At 44.6% G+C, this 16952-nt stretch overlaps 1 protein-coding gene across 4 annotated transcripts in view; it reads left to right on the forward strand.

The window, feature by feature from the left end:
* The window catches only part of ARIH1 (ariadne RBR E3 ubiquitin protein ligase 1), a 616333-nt gene that overhangs the window by 93665 nt on the left and 505716 nt on the right, over positions 1-16952 (forward strand). The gene's annotated exons all lie outside the window — the stretch shown is intronic.

Below are 16952 nucleotides of genomic sequence, written 5' to 3' on the forward strand. Positions count from 1 at the left end.
CACTGCCTCTCAATAGCGCAAGTTGCACTTTCATGGCTGTTGGAACCTTGGGGAATAAATAGGAGCTACCACACGCTGATCGAAGGGTTGGTGTGGTACATGGTGTAGAAATCTACAATTTTCCCAGATATGAATTCCACAATCATACCAGTTTGGGAATTTGTCTTCACATTGCATCGAAACATTAATTGGCCTCTTGTATCTGTATGTACCCAGATATAAATAAGTAATTGATGTTAAGGTGGCTATTGAGTAAATAACATTGAGGAATAGAGGGGGAAAGTATGTTTTTTGCAACATCTGAAATAACGGAGTACCTCCATACATAGGGTCCTGGTTAATCTATTCCTTTAGCACCTATCAGATTACATAAAAATTCAAATCCCATGTCACCTATAGGCATGCCACATCCTCCTTATGCTCATAGTTAATTTTCTTTAAATATAGTATATATAATCTATGCAAATATATATTTGTGTATGTATGTATATATGTATGTCTGTGTATGTATATCGATATATCTATAGATATAGATATATATCCAACATAAGGAGTGCTCTTCCAGGGAGCCGGTGACCCATGGGAGCTGGTGTGTCAGCTGGTGGAGCAGCCGGTAATTAATCCAAAGCGCGTGCGAAAGTGAAAACACGCTCTCAGGGACAACACAGAAGCCAAATACGTGAGATTTATCCCTTCAAAAATCGCAAAGTGATGCGTTTCGACCTGCCCGAGGCCTTGATCAAGACCGATTGTCGGTCGAAACACATTCCTGATAGCGAGTTTTCACTTTCACCTGTGCTTTGTGTGTGTGTGTGTATATGTGTGTATATATATATATATATATATATATATATATATATATATATATATGTATGTGTATATATATGTGTGTGTGTATATATATATATATATATATATATATATATATATATATATATATATATATATGTATGTGTGTATATATGTATATATATTATATATATGTATATATATTTATTATATATTTTTTGAAAAAAACATAGGTTTCACACCAGTTTTAGTTAGCTGGAAATTTTACAGACATAAAACCATTGAAATTCCACGTTATAGTTAGTTGGACTCACTATAACTTGCGCGCCTGCAATGCACTGCTGATGACGTCACATATTACATCACTCATGACATGGTCAGTGACATCACTGATGACACCATCCAGTGAATGTGTCTTTCTGAAAAATAAATATCTTTTATATATGTATATGTAAAGGTCGATGGACGAATAAATGTTTAAATAAGTGTGTAAATGGAGGTTTATTTTTAATAAAATATTGATTGGTTAACTGGCTTATAAAGTGTATCTTAGTGAATACATATATTAGCTAGTAATTTTTAAATATATGTATTAGTGTTTCACTTTGTGTAGAAGTGGCTGCATGGGTTGGTGACTGATTCACTGTATGTGTTTTGAAGACAGCAAATGTGCAGGACTATATGGGTGGATGAGTGTGTATATATGTGTGTTAGAGAGTGAGCGGCTGTCTCACTTGTCTTTATCAGTAACGACATGTTTTAATCTAGTATATGTGAGTATTGATATATGTGAGTATATGTGAGAGCGAGAGATTGTAAGAGTTCCTGTTTAAATAAGTATGTGTTTCTATAAGTGATTGTTTAAGAGAGTATGTGTAAGTTTCCTTAGAAGTAAAGTGGTAGGTGTGTATAGCTATATATGCAAATAAATGGATGTTCAATAGTTTATTTGCATGTGTGAGTAACTTTTGGATGACTGTCGGTGTGTAACAGGATGTATAGGTCTATCACTACATATCATGAGTGAATATATGTATAAGTGACTATATCGAACTGTTGGTGAATGAATGGATGTGTATTAGACGGTATTACTGAATTGGTTGTTGTAACTGGTATGGGTATCTCCACTTTTTTGAAAATGTTAGTTACTATTTTTGAATATGTGTTTCAAGGGTTACATTACACCCAAAGGAGGTCTGTCAGTCTGTCACAAGGATGGTGTCATCAGTGATGTCATGAGTGATGTCACTGACCATGTCATGAGTGATGTAATATGTGACGTCATCATCAGTGCATTGCAGGCCCGCAAGTTATAGTGAGTCCAACTAACTATAACATGGAATTTCAATGGTTTTATGTCAGTAAAATTTCCAGCTAACTAAAACTGGTGTGAAACCTATGGTTTTTTTCAGTGAATTTAATAGGTTTTTTAAATGCTAATTCCTAACTTTAACTGGTGTGAAACCTATGGTTTTTTCAGTGAATATATATATATATATATATAATACCTTTTTTTTAAAGTATACATTTTTTTGTCTCACCCTGGAGCGCTCCCGGTGCGCGTACCGAGAGCGTACCAAAAAAAATAATAATAATGGAGTGAGCATGAACAAAGGGGGCAGAGATAGTGGTGTATAGAGAAAGAGAGCTAGAAGGAAGAACACAGAGGGACTGTGTAATAGATAGTAAAACAGAGAAAATGTATAAGTGGAAGTAACTGAGAAAAGGAAAATGAATAAGGGAGCAAAAGAAGAGAAGAAAGAGGAAGAAGACTAAAGCAGAGGTTCTGGGAGAATGTGAATGGGTGATGAAAGTAAAAGGAAGGAAAGTAAAGGATGGGCAATGACGGGTAGTTACGGAACCAGAGAAAAGGAACAGCGGTAACGGAGGGAAAGAAAAGAGCAGTGAGTGTAAGTAAAGAGAAGTGAAAGAGGGTGGATAAAAGTGAATAAGGGTAAGATATGGGGAGTGACAGAGAGAAAACAGAGAGAGTAAAGGAAGGAAGGATAGAAAGGGACTGAGTGAACCAGAAAAGAAAGGGAAGTGAGGGAGTGTGGGTGAGCAGGAAGACTGAAAGAAGTTGAATGTGTTAGGAAAGTAAGGAAGAGGGAAATAAACATGGATGATAAGAATAAGTGAGGGAAGCAGATTAAGGAAACAGGGGTGAGGTAGGGTGTGAGAAAAGTAGTGAGGTTAAAGCAAAGGGTGATGACAAACTACATTTTTTAGTCACACTTACCATATAATTAATGAAAACTTAATTGCATGTTTAAACTACACTTTATATCTGTGAAAGACAAAAGAAAAAAAAGTTATAATTAGTAAAATATATATTTTAAAATAGAAGAAACAGGTCAAGAGGTAAAAAATCAAAAAAGTATACTAAGAAATCAAGAGTGAAGGATACAGAAACGTAAATAGTTATGTAGAAAGACAAAAAAGAGGGAAAAAGAAATAGAACAAATTACTGAAGGTAAGTAAGATACTAAAAGAATGTGAGATACCAAAACGAAATCAGGAAAGAGAAGTAAGTAAAAGGAAAATGAGTGAAAGGGAAAGGAGTCTAAATGAGGATCCATTTACAAGAAAGAGGAATGAAAGATGACTGAGAATGAGTGAAGGGGAGTCAGAGTGAAGGGATGAAAGGAATGAGGTTAATATAGAACGATAGAGGAAAAAGGAGTGAGGAAGTAAGTACTCAAAGACAAAGAACGACTGAGTGAAGTGCTGTACAATTAGTGAAGAAAGGAAAAAGAGTAAAGGAGCAAAAGAAGGAAAGCGAGGGGAAGAGAACTAAAGCAGTGGTACTGAGAGAATGTGAGAAAGCTGAAAAGTGGTGCAAGGGAGAGAGGAAATGCAGACAGTTGAAATTGGATTGAGGAGTTGTGAAAGGTGGAGTAAAGGAACAGCGATGAAACAAAGTGAAAGAAAGGCAGTGTAAGTGAGTAAAGAGAGCTGAATAAGGGTGGAAAAAGGAAAATAAGTGAGACAATGGGAATACAATATAAATTACACTATGCAAACTATAGAATAACTTATACAACATGTTACATAGTTTATTTTTGCTGTTCTGAGAATATATTGAATTTCACTTAAAACAGTGAGTTCAAACTCTTCATCATATAACAGCGGGAAAAAAACCCACAATCTAAAAGATTGTTTAAAAAAACTCATATAAACTTACAAATCATATATGTACACTAATCTTTGATTCACTTACTTTTCCTTGAAACCAAATAGTAGATAGTGAAGGTCCTTTTCGTAGGAAAATACTCTGCTGTTCTCTAAAACTTCCATTTCATCGACTTTCTATGAAAAAAGATCTAAGAACGTCTGAAATAATTCTCAACGTTTTCATTTTCCTCCTTGTGTTAAGTTATGACTTATTACTCATACCTTGAACTTTCCTTACGGCCAAATAGTGCCAGATATATGAGTATATTTTGAATTTTCTCTAATTAAACTCTGAAATTACCGTTTACCCGAACTTTTCAAAGAAAAGCTCATATGACATTTTCACAATGTTTAAAAATTCATATTCGCTTTTTTGATCACTCATGTTCAACATTTCCTATAAAATTGATATCACTTACTATGAGATCCACTTACAGTACCTATAATTTTAAACATTAGACTAACTACCTTTTATTAACTGCTCCCGTCTTCAAAGGCCAATTACCTTTACTAAAACTTGGGTTCTAAAACACTAGGTAAGAATTTTTTAAGTCAAAAGGCAAACGTTGTTTAGAAGTCAAATGAGAATCATTGCAGTAACTCCAACCTTTATACATGCTACTTAAAATGTCAAAATGTCCTGATGTTTGCGAAGGACCGTCATGATAAATAATAGCTACAGTTCTAAATGTTCTTCCTGAAATTGATAACTTAGAAGCCACACAATTTTTGATACAAGTTGTCAATTTAGTTCTGTCAGGTCTACATCGTTGGAAAACTAAAATGACATACTGACCATAAGTTTGTATAAATAATGTGGACAGCATTGGACACTTACATTGGGTACACACCATATTATGATCAGCTGCTTTAACTAGATTATTAAATGACACTGATTTGCAGTCTGGTAAAGTCAAATATATAAATCTTTCAGTGTCTATTCTAGTAGTACTTGATAAACTACAATTGTGGCAGTCATGCTGCCATTGATAAGAAAGGCTAAAAAGATTTTCTACACCTTCATCTTCCAAAACACCAAACATATACATTAAAAAATCCTGACATTCCTACTGAATGCTCTGTGAAAATTTATCTTGACCAGAACACATGTCTAAAATATTTCGAATTTCTGTTACACTTTCTATTTTTGCTCTATCACTGCTACATTTCTGAAACACAGAATTCAATAAACTGCAGAATCTTTGATCTCGATTTTCAACAATCTGTTCTTGTAAAGTTTCTAGTAAAAAAACATTAACCACTACATTAGCATAGCAGTTCACACCAGAACTGTTTTCAAATTTGAAATTCAACATCTTGAACAGAATGCTTTTTCTTTCTGCCTACAGTTACAGTTTCATCTACTTTTTAGGTTTCGCTGGGGAACGGAGCCTTTAGGCTCCGCCTCCAGAGAAATCTCTTGATTACAGTAAGCACTCTGGAATACGCCCCCCTGTCGCATTGGCTAGCTCCATAAATGGAGGCTAGCCATTGGAACAGAGAGGCGTCCGTCAAGGCCGGAGGAGACTCGGGGGCGTTCCCGAGATTCGTTGGCTTTGGCGACGTCACGCGACGCCAGGAACGCCCCCGAATCTGGTCCGGCCGGGCCGTGCTTGCTGCTGTCCTGCCTTGTGTCCCTCCTCCCGCCGTCCCCCCTCCCCTCGCTGTCCTGTGCACGTTTCCCGCCTCCGTCCCGCCGTTCGTGTCCTCTCCCGCCCCCTGTGTCCTCTCCAGCCCCCCTCCCGCCGTCCTTTCCTCTCCCGCCCCCCCGTGTCCTCGTAGGTGCTGCCGCCATTATTTTTTATTTTTTTTTAATCATCTGCCGGTGAGGATCGTCATTTCTCATTTGTTCTAGCGCGCCTTGCAGCGCAAGAAGAGAGAGAGAGAGGAGCCGGCGCCCGTGCCTGACGGTGGGCGGGGCCGGCTGGGACAAAGAAGAGCCTCGTGGGCTCTATTTCCTCTTCCCCAGGCGGGAGGAAGCTGTTCTCCAGCTCGTGGGCAGCGATGTGCAGCTCCGGAGGTGGGGGTCCTACTGCGACAGAGCGGCCCTCTCTCCATGTGAGCGGGCGGGATGACCTCGGAGCGAGCCCCTGGGGTGGCTGGAGGAGAATGCCTCGGCGCTGGCCGCCGCCCGTCCCCGGGGCCCGGCTCCAGGCGGGGCTCGACGGCGACGGAGGCCCCCAGCCCGCTGCTGCTCGTGAAATGAAATGCAATGCAACAACTATTCGGCTTTCCTCTTCACCCCTATCCCGTTGGTGTAAAGACAGGGCCGGCACCTCGGACAACAGCTCTGCAGCGGCATAAAGTCTCGGCACGCCCGCTGACCAACCCTGCCCGCCCGCTGACCACCCCTGCCCGCGCCTGCACCAGTCCCGCCGGCCATGGAGTGGAGAGACAGCCCCACGGAAAACTGCGAGCCGGCTTTCGCCGGCCATGGAGTGGAGAGACAGCCCCACGGAAAACTGCGAGCCGGCTTTCACCGAGGCGCAGCGATGGCTGGAGGTGAGAACCCTTGTTAGCCAATGTATTTTGCATTGACGGGTGGTGAAGTGTGAGGTAGAATGGATGAAAAAAAGGTGTGTTAAAATTGACTGAAGGGATCCGGACAGGAAGTAAAGTTTTAATTCCAGGTTCCCTTTTTCAAGGATAAAAACCTGATGTGAGCGTAGAAATTATGTAACGATCTAATTAGCTACAAAGTTAATGGGTGGAGAGGTCAACCTGTTTCATACCTATTACAGTCCATAGTGGATCGTGGCATTTGACCAGGAAGACCTAATTCTACACTTCACAGGGATGGGGAAAATGGAAGCTATGTGAACCATGCCCTGTGAATAATATGCAAAAAAGGGAGACAATAAAGTGCATATCCTGTATACTTTACATGGACATAAAGAACGTCTCTTGGGGGTAGACACAAGCGAAAAGTCTGGGGCGCCCCAGACAGACCAGGCAAGCAGGACGCTACGTGGTGGAATTAAACTACGCAGCAAAGCTCAGTGCAGCAAACGTCCTACCCTTGAAGACAGATATATATAAATTACATCCTGTTTAATTAAGAGTTTCAAATAAGTATAAGGAACATAAGCAATGAGGAGATTGCAAAGCTTAAGCCTGCAAGGTTAGCCTTTATATCCGTGATAGAAAAGTTCAGAAAGTTATACCTAGTTCCACTTCAGTAGCAGCATATACAATGGTCGAGGAATGGCTCGAGGTCTAAAATACTGAAAGCTTCTGGTACAGATTTAATTCCCATTTATCTTCTTAAGGATGATCCTTTTACATGGTCTGTAAAAATGTAAGCAACTGTAATTGTGAGATTAGCAACAGTGCTAAATTTATGGAAAGAAGGAATTACCCGATGTAGACTGGATCTTATTAGCCCATGAACATTAGTAGTCTGCTCTCGAGATGCTGGGCAAGCAAGCTACTACACAGACAGAAATGAGGAATCTGAAAGACCAAGGGCTGGTCCAGCTTCTAATGCATTTTAAACAAGCCTTTCAATGCTAGATCAGCGTTTTGAGGTACATACAGATTTCTGAATACACAAGATGGAAGATAGACATGAATGTTCAGCATGACCGTACAGGTCTTTTATTCAACTGGGCATTTCCCCGTTAGGGTGGAGCCCTTGAGGCCAGTTCTTAAAGCCCAAGCCCACTCTTGGTGCCTCTGTCAATCCCCCACATCTCCCCGAGGTTACTTGAAGTCATCGAGGGGAGGTTTCAAGAGAGAGAGAAAGAGAGAGGGAGGTGGAAGGTAGAGAGAAAGCGATCAGCGAGGGAAAAGCGAGAGAGAAGAGAAGTAGAGAGAGGGAATGGATAGGTGGAAAGAGATTGTGTGACGAGATGACAAGCTTGTTTAAGCATTTATGTCAGGGCTGATTTTAGTTTCCCTAATCTGACCCTGATGTCCAGTGATTTATAAAGCATTTGAAATGAAATTAGCACATTTCTAAGCCCTCGGCCACTTCTGCAGATATGGAAGCAGCCGAGGCCCAGCAAGATGGTGAAGTTTGCCCAACATTACCCAAAGTGATGAAGTCAGGAACCTGTGACTTCAACTCATGTCTTACAGTCAGATCACCTAAGTGCTAGCCCACATCTTCCTTCTAGAAGCAGGGTGTTTGTATTTCATGGACCCGAACACTGTTATTTGCAGGTAATGGTGCTAATCTTTAGAGTTTAGAGTTGAAATTCTCACTTGGTAAACAAATCTATTAAAAGTTCAGGCTTGATATGAGGTGGTTTAACCAGACCCCTTTAAGCGTGTGCATAACTGAGGATAACAACTTATTAGTATCCTTAAAACACACAGGCCCAACATTCGAGCGAACTGCAGGTGGGCAGTGACCCTGTGATATGAACCTGTGCAGAAAATACCATGGAGAATGTATCTGACACCATCATCAAATTTTGATAGAAAATAAGAATTGGTTTTCAATGTAGACGCAGCGAATATTGGTAAAGAAAAGAATCCTTAGAGTAAATAAAGGCAGAGATACTGAAAACATGTATCAAGGCTTTGTTGTCAGGTTTGCTGCTTAGGGACTAAGGAACATGATAGTAAATATCAAATTGGGCTGTTTCAGTCACTAAGAAATAATGTACAAATTTCAGGAAAAGACCAGCAGGAAAAGCTTGAACAGCTAATACATGGAGAGTTCTCTTGGAAAAGATAGCACCGAGATGTGGAAGGATCATGTGAGCTCTCGATCAGGAAAATGCATTTCTGGTAAAATATAGGAAGTGTGCTTCAGGATTAGATTTTGGGGAGCCATGGTAAAACCTGCTGTTTAATGCCTTGAATTAAAGAGTTTCTCTACCATTGCTCTAGCTATTCCAGCATTGCATGCCTTGCAAGAAGTTGACAGGTTTGAGATGCTGCCTACAGTCCTGCTGCCTCTCACTCCAGAGATGTGCTGCATCGGGTAAGATTGTATTTCCACAGCTCGTCATAAAGTAAGCAGTGACTGGGGTAATTGCCTTAAAATACAGCACTTTTGAACTCGTTTCTCACTATGTATACCACTTGAATTAGAATTATTATAATGCAGTCGAGAATGTGTTTGCTACATGTTTGCAGAGGCTGCAACAGTAGACTGAGTCCTATACAGTCTTGACATGTCATGGTCAAACTACTCTATTCTAAACATTTTAAGGGGCTTTGGTTCAGCTCCATTAGCTAATGCTTTCTTTGACACAGGAAGATTCAGTTTGTTTTGTAGAGCCATCGTCAATCACAACTTGAATCTCTCAAGATTTGCCTTTTAATCTTACTTTCTTTCGATTAGCTGTTTCGGGTAGATCCTTTTGCCTACATTAGAATGCATGCCTATTTTCCATCTAGGAAGTACACTCAGCCTTTTACAAATGTAATTCTGCATCTTGTCCGTGCATTGTATACTTACAGCAATCCTTAACAGGTACCCATTACCAGATATGCCAGCCACCTTCTAGCTGATCGTTGATGAAAGCCGCTAGAGGACCCTACCAAAAATGTAGTGCGCTTGTGTTTGCTCCTTCCCTACAGCATAGCCTCTTTTTATCATACTTTTGATTGGCTGACTACATATTGGAGCATGTGTTTAAACTTGTCACTCCTGTGCTTCTCCCCTACTAAATGCCAGCACCCCATGTAGCCCACGTTCCTGTATTGCCCTCCTCCAACTCTTCTCCCCCCGCTTTCTTTCTTTTTAATTAATCCACTCCTTCAATGCTCGCCCACCCCTCGCAGTCCTTATACAGCATTTTAAAAATGAATATTACATTTGCTGGTGGGCCTGGCAACTCCGGTTTGCTACTAGCCACTATGTTTCCAGAAAAGGCACTTCGATCGAATAGAATTTTTTTTACACATATTTTCTGCAGCAAGTGGCGTTCACCATCTTGGATCTGTAAATTAAACAAGCATTTACAATGCAAAGGTTTCGCCTTTGGAAAAGTTAGAGCTATTGCCATTGTAAATGACAATGCCATTTATTTATCTGTTTTCAAAACCAACACATAAATAAAAAGTTTGTCATTCACAATGCCAATAGCTCAAACTTTTCCAAAGGCGAAACCGTTGCATTGTAAATGCTTGTTGCCTTTTTGCTACTACCTCACTGCAATTCTCATTTCTTCTTTTTCGGCCTACCACACGTTTTTCAAACCGAGGATATTGAGGCAAATGTGGAACATACTCTCTTCTTAACCTATTGTATTCTTTAACACAATCTAGATCTGAAAAGAACTGTTTTTTTTCCTCCTTTTTGTTGTTTTATATTTTATTTGTTTTTTTGAACATTTTTAACTTTTATTGGGTTTTTATATTTTTTTTGTATTTTTCATGGGGAGAAAAGTGACGCACCGGCGGCACAAGGCAATCAGAAATAAGGCCCAAATGTAAATACCATTGATTTGCCCCCAAAATCGTTTTCTGAATAACATTTTAGAAACACAGCGCAGGTCCTATGTATTAGCATTCCATGTCACTAGAAAAACGTCTCAATTTTACATAATGCAATTCCCCTATGCTGCAAAACCTATTTACCAAGCATTATCCAAAAACATGACACAAACCAACCAGAAAGAAACTCAATCTGCATCCTTATCTGAGGTAGTGCAGGTGACATCATTGTAAAAGGTTCAAATATATGTATTTATTGAGGCAAGCACTAATAATTCATTCTCAAAAATATAAAAAGCATGCATTTACCCCAAAATCGTTTTCTAAATAACATCTTAGAAACACAGCACAGGTCCTATGTACAAGCATTCAATTTCACTACTGAAAATTCACTATTTCCCAAAATACAATTCCTCTATGCATTAAAATGTTTTAACCAAGCATTATCAAAAACATGACATAGAACAACATTAAAAAAAAAACAATCTTCTCCATAGAGCATACAAGTCTCTATCTAAATTAAATGAATCATTTCTTACCTTTACAAATGCGTTGGGAGATAGAGAACAATGTCAGACACACACACCAATTTTTCTTTAGCACAGCAAAAGGAATGCACTCCAGACATTGCAACCATGAATGGCACAGAAAATCTCGTAATTCTATGGCAGGACCGGAGGCGAGGATTATGCTTTTCTTTCTCCGCTATTTATTAAAACACAAAACGCATAGCAGCCCAGAAAAGCTCTTATTGTATTGGAACATCATCATCGGTTACAATAAAGGAAGAAAAACATCAAAATAAGCAACATAGTGCAAATGTCTCAGACTTTCACTTCAAGTCCCAGCACTCCAACTTGGAAGATCCGAGGGTAGTCCTTTCACAGTGTCCATTATCCTTATATAAGCAGACCCCTCATTCCATTCTTCCTCTTTCTTCGCTGCTCCCGCAGCCAGTTAAGTGTTTTCCCTTTGCTCTTGGTTATTGTGGTTACCTCACTTTGGGGTTTTCTTGATTGTGTTTCGGGATCTGTGTAAGCATTGTGGCTGTTTTTCTCCACAGAGTCCCGATAGTGTCGCGGGGGCGGGTTTTCCGCCCCTTACGCGACCTTGTCCCGTTGTGGTTCCGCGGCGTGTATCAGCCGCTAGAGGGCACTGCTACGTCTCGTTGGTCTTCGCGCGGTTTTCTCTTCAGAGGAGCCGCGCTGAGGAACCAGACGGATGCGGAGCCTTGCCCTCGTGCCCCCTCAGTGACGCTCGGTGTTGCCGGGTCTGTAGCCCCATCTCAGTGACTCCGTCACTTTTACGCCCTGTTGAGGGTCTGTATTGCGGATTACCGCGTTGCTGCCGGTGTTACCGGTTTGTGCACTCTTTAGCCCCTGGTGTGGTAGCGCGCTGTGGGGGGGGGGGGCAGGCCTGGTCCCTTGTGGTGAGTCGGCGTGCTGTATTGGGTCTGAGTGCGCCCCGACTGCGGTCAGTTCCTACCGCCCAAAAACTGTACGGTCCTCCGGGCTGTTGGAATTCCTTGTACCCCCTGGAGCCTGGGGCTGTAGTGTGGTGACCGTTGAGGGTCTGAGTTTGGTGTGGTCACCTGTCTGAGTAGCTCCCATCATGGAGGATGAGTACTATGAGGAGCCCCATTCCTACTTGAACGACGAGGAGTTCTACCAGGCGGTGGATAGTTCCATCTATAGGTGCATGACGGAGGTAGTCGGCCCTATGGAGGACCGCCTTTCAGCTCGTATTGTCGAGGAGTGCGCCAAGTTGGCGCGTGCTGACCTCCTAGGCCCTTCGGGGGAGGGTCCTCCAGCTTCGAAGAAGCCTTGCAGGGAAGGGCCGTCGGAGCGTGCCCATGGGGTGGACAAGGGCGCCTTTGAGCGTCTTCGGGACGCTTTCTTAGCAAAGGCGACCGTGCCCCCCACAGAGCAGCCCGCCGTCCCGGTGACGCCTTCGGAGGTTGCACCTTCTTCCCCGGATAGGGATTCCCCGGATACTGACGACGACGACGAGTCGGAACGGTCCTGGCGGCCTTCGAGCTTGGCGACGGAGTTGCCTCGGGACCGCTCCGGCATGTTGGACCCGGATGAAATTATTCATCCGCGGTCTGCGGCTTGGACCCCGGGCGACAAGGTGGCCAAGTTCGTGGCTAGCAGGCTGCGCAAACCTCTGGAGAAGGAGGCCAAAGGTGTCTGAGAGGGGAATGCCCTAGACCTTCTTTGGAGGGCAAGGTTGCCATGACTCCGGACCTGGATGGCAAGATGGCGACGTTCCTGGCCAAGTTCATGAAAGACCCCTGCAAGGGCATCAACCGTTTCTGGCGGTCCTGTCAGGATAAACTGTTGGACGCGGTGGGTCCGATCACGAAGATTTTGGACATGGCGGAGGAAGCGAAGGTCTTCGGAACAGCCATCGACCCGGAGGTGCTGTCTAACTGGACACAACGGGTGATCATTTTCCTGGGCAATGCCAACTGCGCCCTTTCGACAGAGCGCCGCCGGTCCTTTCTGATTAAATTGGACCCGAAATTGGGAGATCTGGCCTCTTTGGAGGCGGGGGCCATGGCCCAGGGGGGCCTCTTTGGCGAGCCTTTTATCAAGGTGTTGGGGAAGTTTGTCTCCACCTTTACTTCGCTGGACAAGGCCCAGTCCAGCATCAAGCGTGTCTTCCACCAACGTTTTTCCGCCGGGGCTGGTCGCAACAGGGGCCGTGCGACCGGCCGTGCTGGTCAAAATGCTGGTAGCAGAGGGCAAGGCTCCGGTCGAGGGCAGTACAACACCTCGGCCAACTACACCAACTTCTACCTCACCAGGGGACAACGCTTTGGAGGTCGCGGATTCAAGAAAGGAGCAGGAAACAACTCCAATTCCGGTGAGTGTGCTTCCTGCAGATCAAGTGTGTGTTGGCGGACGGTTAGTGGCCTTTTGGGGGGAATGGGCACGCCTCACCGCGGACGCATGGGTTTTACAAACCTTCCGCGGTTTCCACATAGAGTTCTACGACCAACCCTTTCAGTTGAGTGCCCCTTCTCCGATGGTGTTCTCGGAGGCCGATGCGCTGTTGATCGACGAGGAGGTCGCGGACTTGCTCCGCAAAAGGGCCGTTCGTCGTTCAACTCGGCATCCCTCAGGGTTCATCAGCAACCTTTTTCTTGTGGACAAGCCCGGCGGCGGGCGTCGTCCTGTTATCAACCTCAAGGAGTTCAATGGGTGGTTGGTGTATCGCCACTTCAAGATGGAGGGCATCCATCTGTTGCGCGACATTCTCCTGTCGCGGGACTGGCTGGTGCGGCTGGATCTGAAGGACGCCTATTTGGTGGTTCCCATTCATCCCACGCACCGCCGTTTCCTGCAGTTCCTCTGGAAGGGCCAGGTCGTCTAGTTCACGGCCCTTCTTTTTGGTCTGTCTTCCGCTCCGTGGTGCTTCACCAAAGTCCTGCACCCGGTGATAGAATTTTTGCGCGGCCAGGGCGTCAGGCTTATCGTCTACTTGGACGACATTTTGCTGCTGGACCAATGTCCTCGGAAGCTGTGCGAACACCTGCAGATGGCGGTGTCGCTTCTGCAAAGCTTGGGGTTTGTCATAAACGAGTCCAAGTCGGTTCTGGTTCCCTCTCAGCGAATAGAGTTCCTGGGTTTCGTCATAGACTCTGTCGAGTCCATCCTCAGTCTTCCGGCACGCAAGTTGTCGAAGATCCGTCATGTGCTGAGGCAGACGGTGGTGAGGTCCCATACCTCGCTGAGGCAGATTGCCAGGGTAGTGGGCCGTTTGTCTTCCTCCATCCAAGCAATTTTCCTGGGGCCGCTGCATTACAGGGCCCTTCAGCGCCTCAAAGCATTTCATTTGCGCAGAGGCTTGTCGTACGATCAGTTGGTTCCTCTCTCGGAGGAGGTGCAGGAGGAGATGACGTGGTGGCTTTCTCACATGGAAGCCTGGAATGGTCGAGCGATCTTTGGGTCGGTCCTGGATTTAGTGATCAAGTCCGATGCCAGCAGGGCAGGATGGGGCGCTCGCTGCGGAGAATTTTCCACAGGCGGCGCCTGGTCGCCGGAGGAGCAGAGGTTGCATATCAACTGCCTGGAACTCCTGGCGGGGTCCTTTGCGGTTCGGTGCTGGACCAAGGACAAAGTGCAGTCGTGTGTCCTTTTGAAGATGGACAACGTCTCAGCCGTCCGGTATGTGAACCATCTGGGTGGCTCGCGGTCCCGTGCGCTAGCGAATCTAGCGAAGGAGTTTTGGGCCTATTGCCTGGACAATCAAGTGTCGGTGCAGGCGGAATACCTGCCGGGACAGTCCAATCAGGTAGCCGATTGGCATTCCAGGTATCTTCGGGACTTCAGTCAATGGAAACTGGATGTGTCGGTTTTTCGATGGCTGAACGGCCTCTGGGGTCCTTTTTCGATCGACCTCTTTGCCTCGCGGTTGGATCATCAACTTCCGAGGTTCTTCAGCTGGAGGCCGGATCCAGTGGCGGAAGCCACGGACGCGTTTCTTCAGGACTGGAGTCAGGAGTCGCCTGATGCGTTTCCTCCCTTCTCCATGATAACGAAACGGCGGCTCAGCTGCGCCGACAGTCGGGGGAGCTGGTCCTGGTGACTCCGTTCTGGAGGTCACAAGTGTGGTTTCCAGTTCTACTGGAACTTTCCTGGGATTTTCCAATCCTACTCCCCCCAGTTTCCTCACCTGCTTCTCAACCCGGATCAGGAGCCTCATCACCTCCTCGTGCAGGGTTCTCTCCGCCTCATGGTATGGAGGCTTTCAGGGGACGCTGGTCGCTCCCAGGCCTTTCGCGACAGGCTGAAGGACTCTTGTCCAAGGCCTGGGCTCCCAGTACGTCGAAACGCTACAAGTCCGCTTGGACTAAATGGGTACGTTGGTGTCTTCGACACGACCTGGATCCCTTGGTCGCAGGAGTGGTTCCCATCTTAAACTTCCTGACGGAATTGGCTACGGCGGGTTTGGGGTATCGCACTATCAATGCCATGCGGTCAGCGATTTCTGCTGCGCACCTGCCGGTGAACGGGTCCCCAGTGGGGGAACATCCTTTTGTGTGCAGGCTCTTGCGTGGTGTCCGGTTGGCTTTGCCGCCGGAACCTCGGTACTCCGTCCTTTGGGACGTGAATGTCGTTTTGAATCTGTTCCTCTCTTGGCAAGCTAATAGGTATTTGTCTCTGAAGGAGCTTTCGGCCAAATTGGCCATGCTGTTATGCTTGGTGTCTTGTCGCAGAGTGTCTGATGTTCGCGCTCTTGATGTGTCCGCTCGGGTGTTTTCGCCTGATGGCGTCACCTTTACGGTTGGCCGCCGTACCAAGTCTGGCTCTAGAACAGTTACGTATCCTGCGTTTGTGGAGGTTCCTAAGTTATGTGTTGTGAACTGTTTAAAAGCATATGAGGATATGACTTGGGATCTTCGCCCTCCGGGCGAGCGTCAGTTGTTGATTGCCTTGCGTAAACCACACCATGCAGTCTCTTCCCCCACTATTGCCAGGTGGGCGCGCTGGGTCATGCAAGAGGCAGGTATCGATACCAAACGTTTTGGGGCTCATTCTGGCAGAGGGGCCATGGCCTCCAAGGCGTTTGCAGTAGGTGCACGCTTGGAAGACTTGATGCGTGCTGCGGACTGGTCTTCAGAGTCCACGTTCAAGAAGTTTTACTTCAAACCAGTGGTGGACATTGCCAGTTTTGTGGTGAGTAAGCTTTAAACTAGCATAATCTGAGCCTCCGGTCCTGCCATAGAATCGAAATTTGCCTAGCTAGTGTGACGGTACGTTTCAATTCTATTAAGGACACGGAGGCGAGGATTATCCCACCCAGATCGTCCGCGTGACGTCCCACCCGTATGCCAGTAAGTACGTAGGTTTCCAGTTGATGTTGTTATTCCATGCCTGTTGCTGTCTGTATTGTTTTGCTGACATGCGTCTGGTTGTACAACTCTCACGCAGCTGTGTTTTGTCACTAGGTAATGATGGTGCCAAACAGGACCAGTAAAGATGTTGCGTAATTCGCGAAAAAAGAGGAAGAATGGAATGAGGGGTCTGCTTATATAAGGATAATGGACACTGTGAAAGGACTACCCTCGGATCTTCCAAGTTGGAGTGCTGGGACTTGAAGTGAAAGTCTGAGACATTTGCACTATGTTGCTTATTTTGATGTTTTTCTTCCTTTATTGTAACCGATGATGATGTTCCAATACAATAAGAGCTTTTCTGGGCTGCTATGCGTTTTGTGTTTTAATAAATAGCGGAGAAAGAAAAGCATAATCCTCGCCTCCGTGTCCTTAATAGAATTGAAACTTACCGTCACACTAGCTTGGCAAATTTCGATTCTACACAGATATGCCTCATTTCAACCAATCAAAACTCTTCCCTCACTATTTTCAAACCAACACTCTTCCCCCCCCTCAGCCCTTTCTATCTGTTACCATAGCAACTCCCTCCTTACTGAACTCTCAGGTTCAAAAGTTTATTCTACAATGTTGCAAATGAACTAAGCAAGGATGTTTGACCTCTCAATACACCAGCTTATCCGATGAAATGTTTCTTTAATTTACTTTTTCTTAACCATTCAAATTGCTTCTTTCACAAAACACAACCATGCAC

This window comes from Lissotriton vulgaris, chromosome 2_2 (assembly GCF_964263255.1).
Source record: "Lissotriton vulgaris chromosome 2_2, aLisVul1.2, whole genome shotgun sequence".
In the NCBI taxonomy this organism is placed as follows: Eukaryota; Metazoa; Chordata; class Amphibia; order Caudata; family Salamandridae; genus Lissotriton; species Lissotriton vulgaris.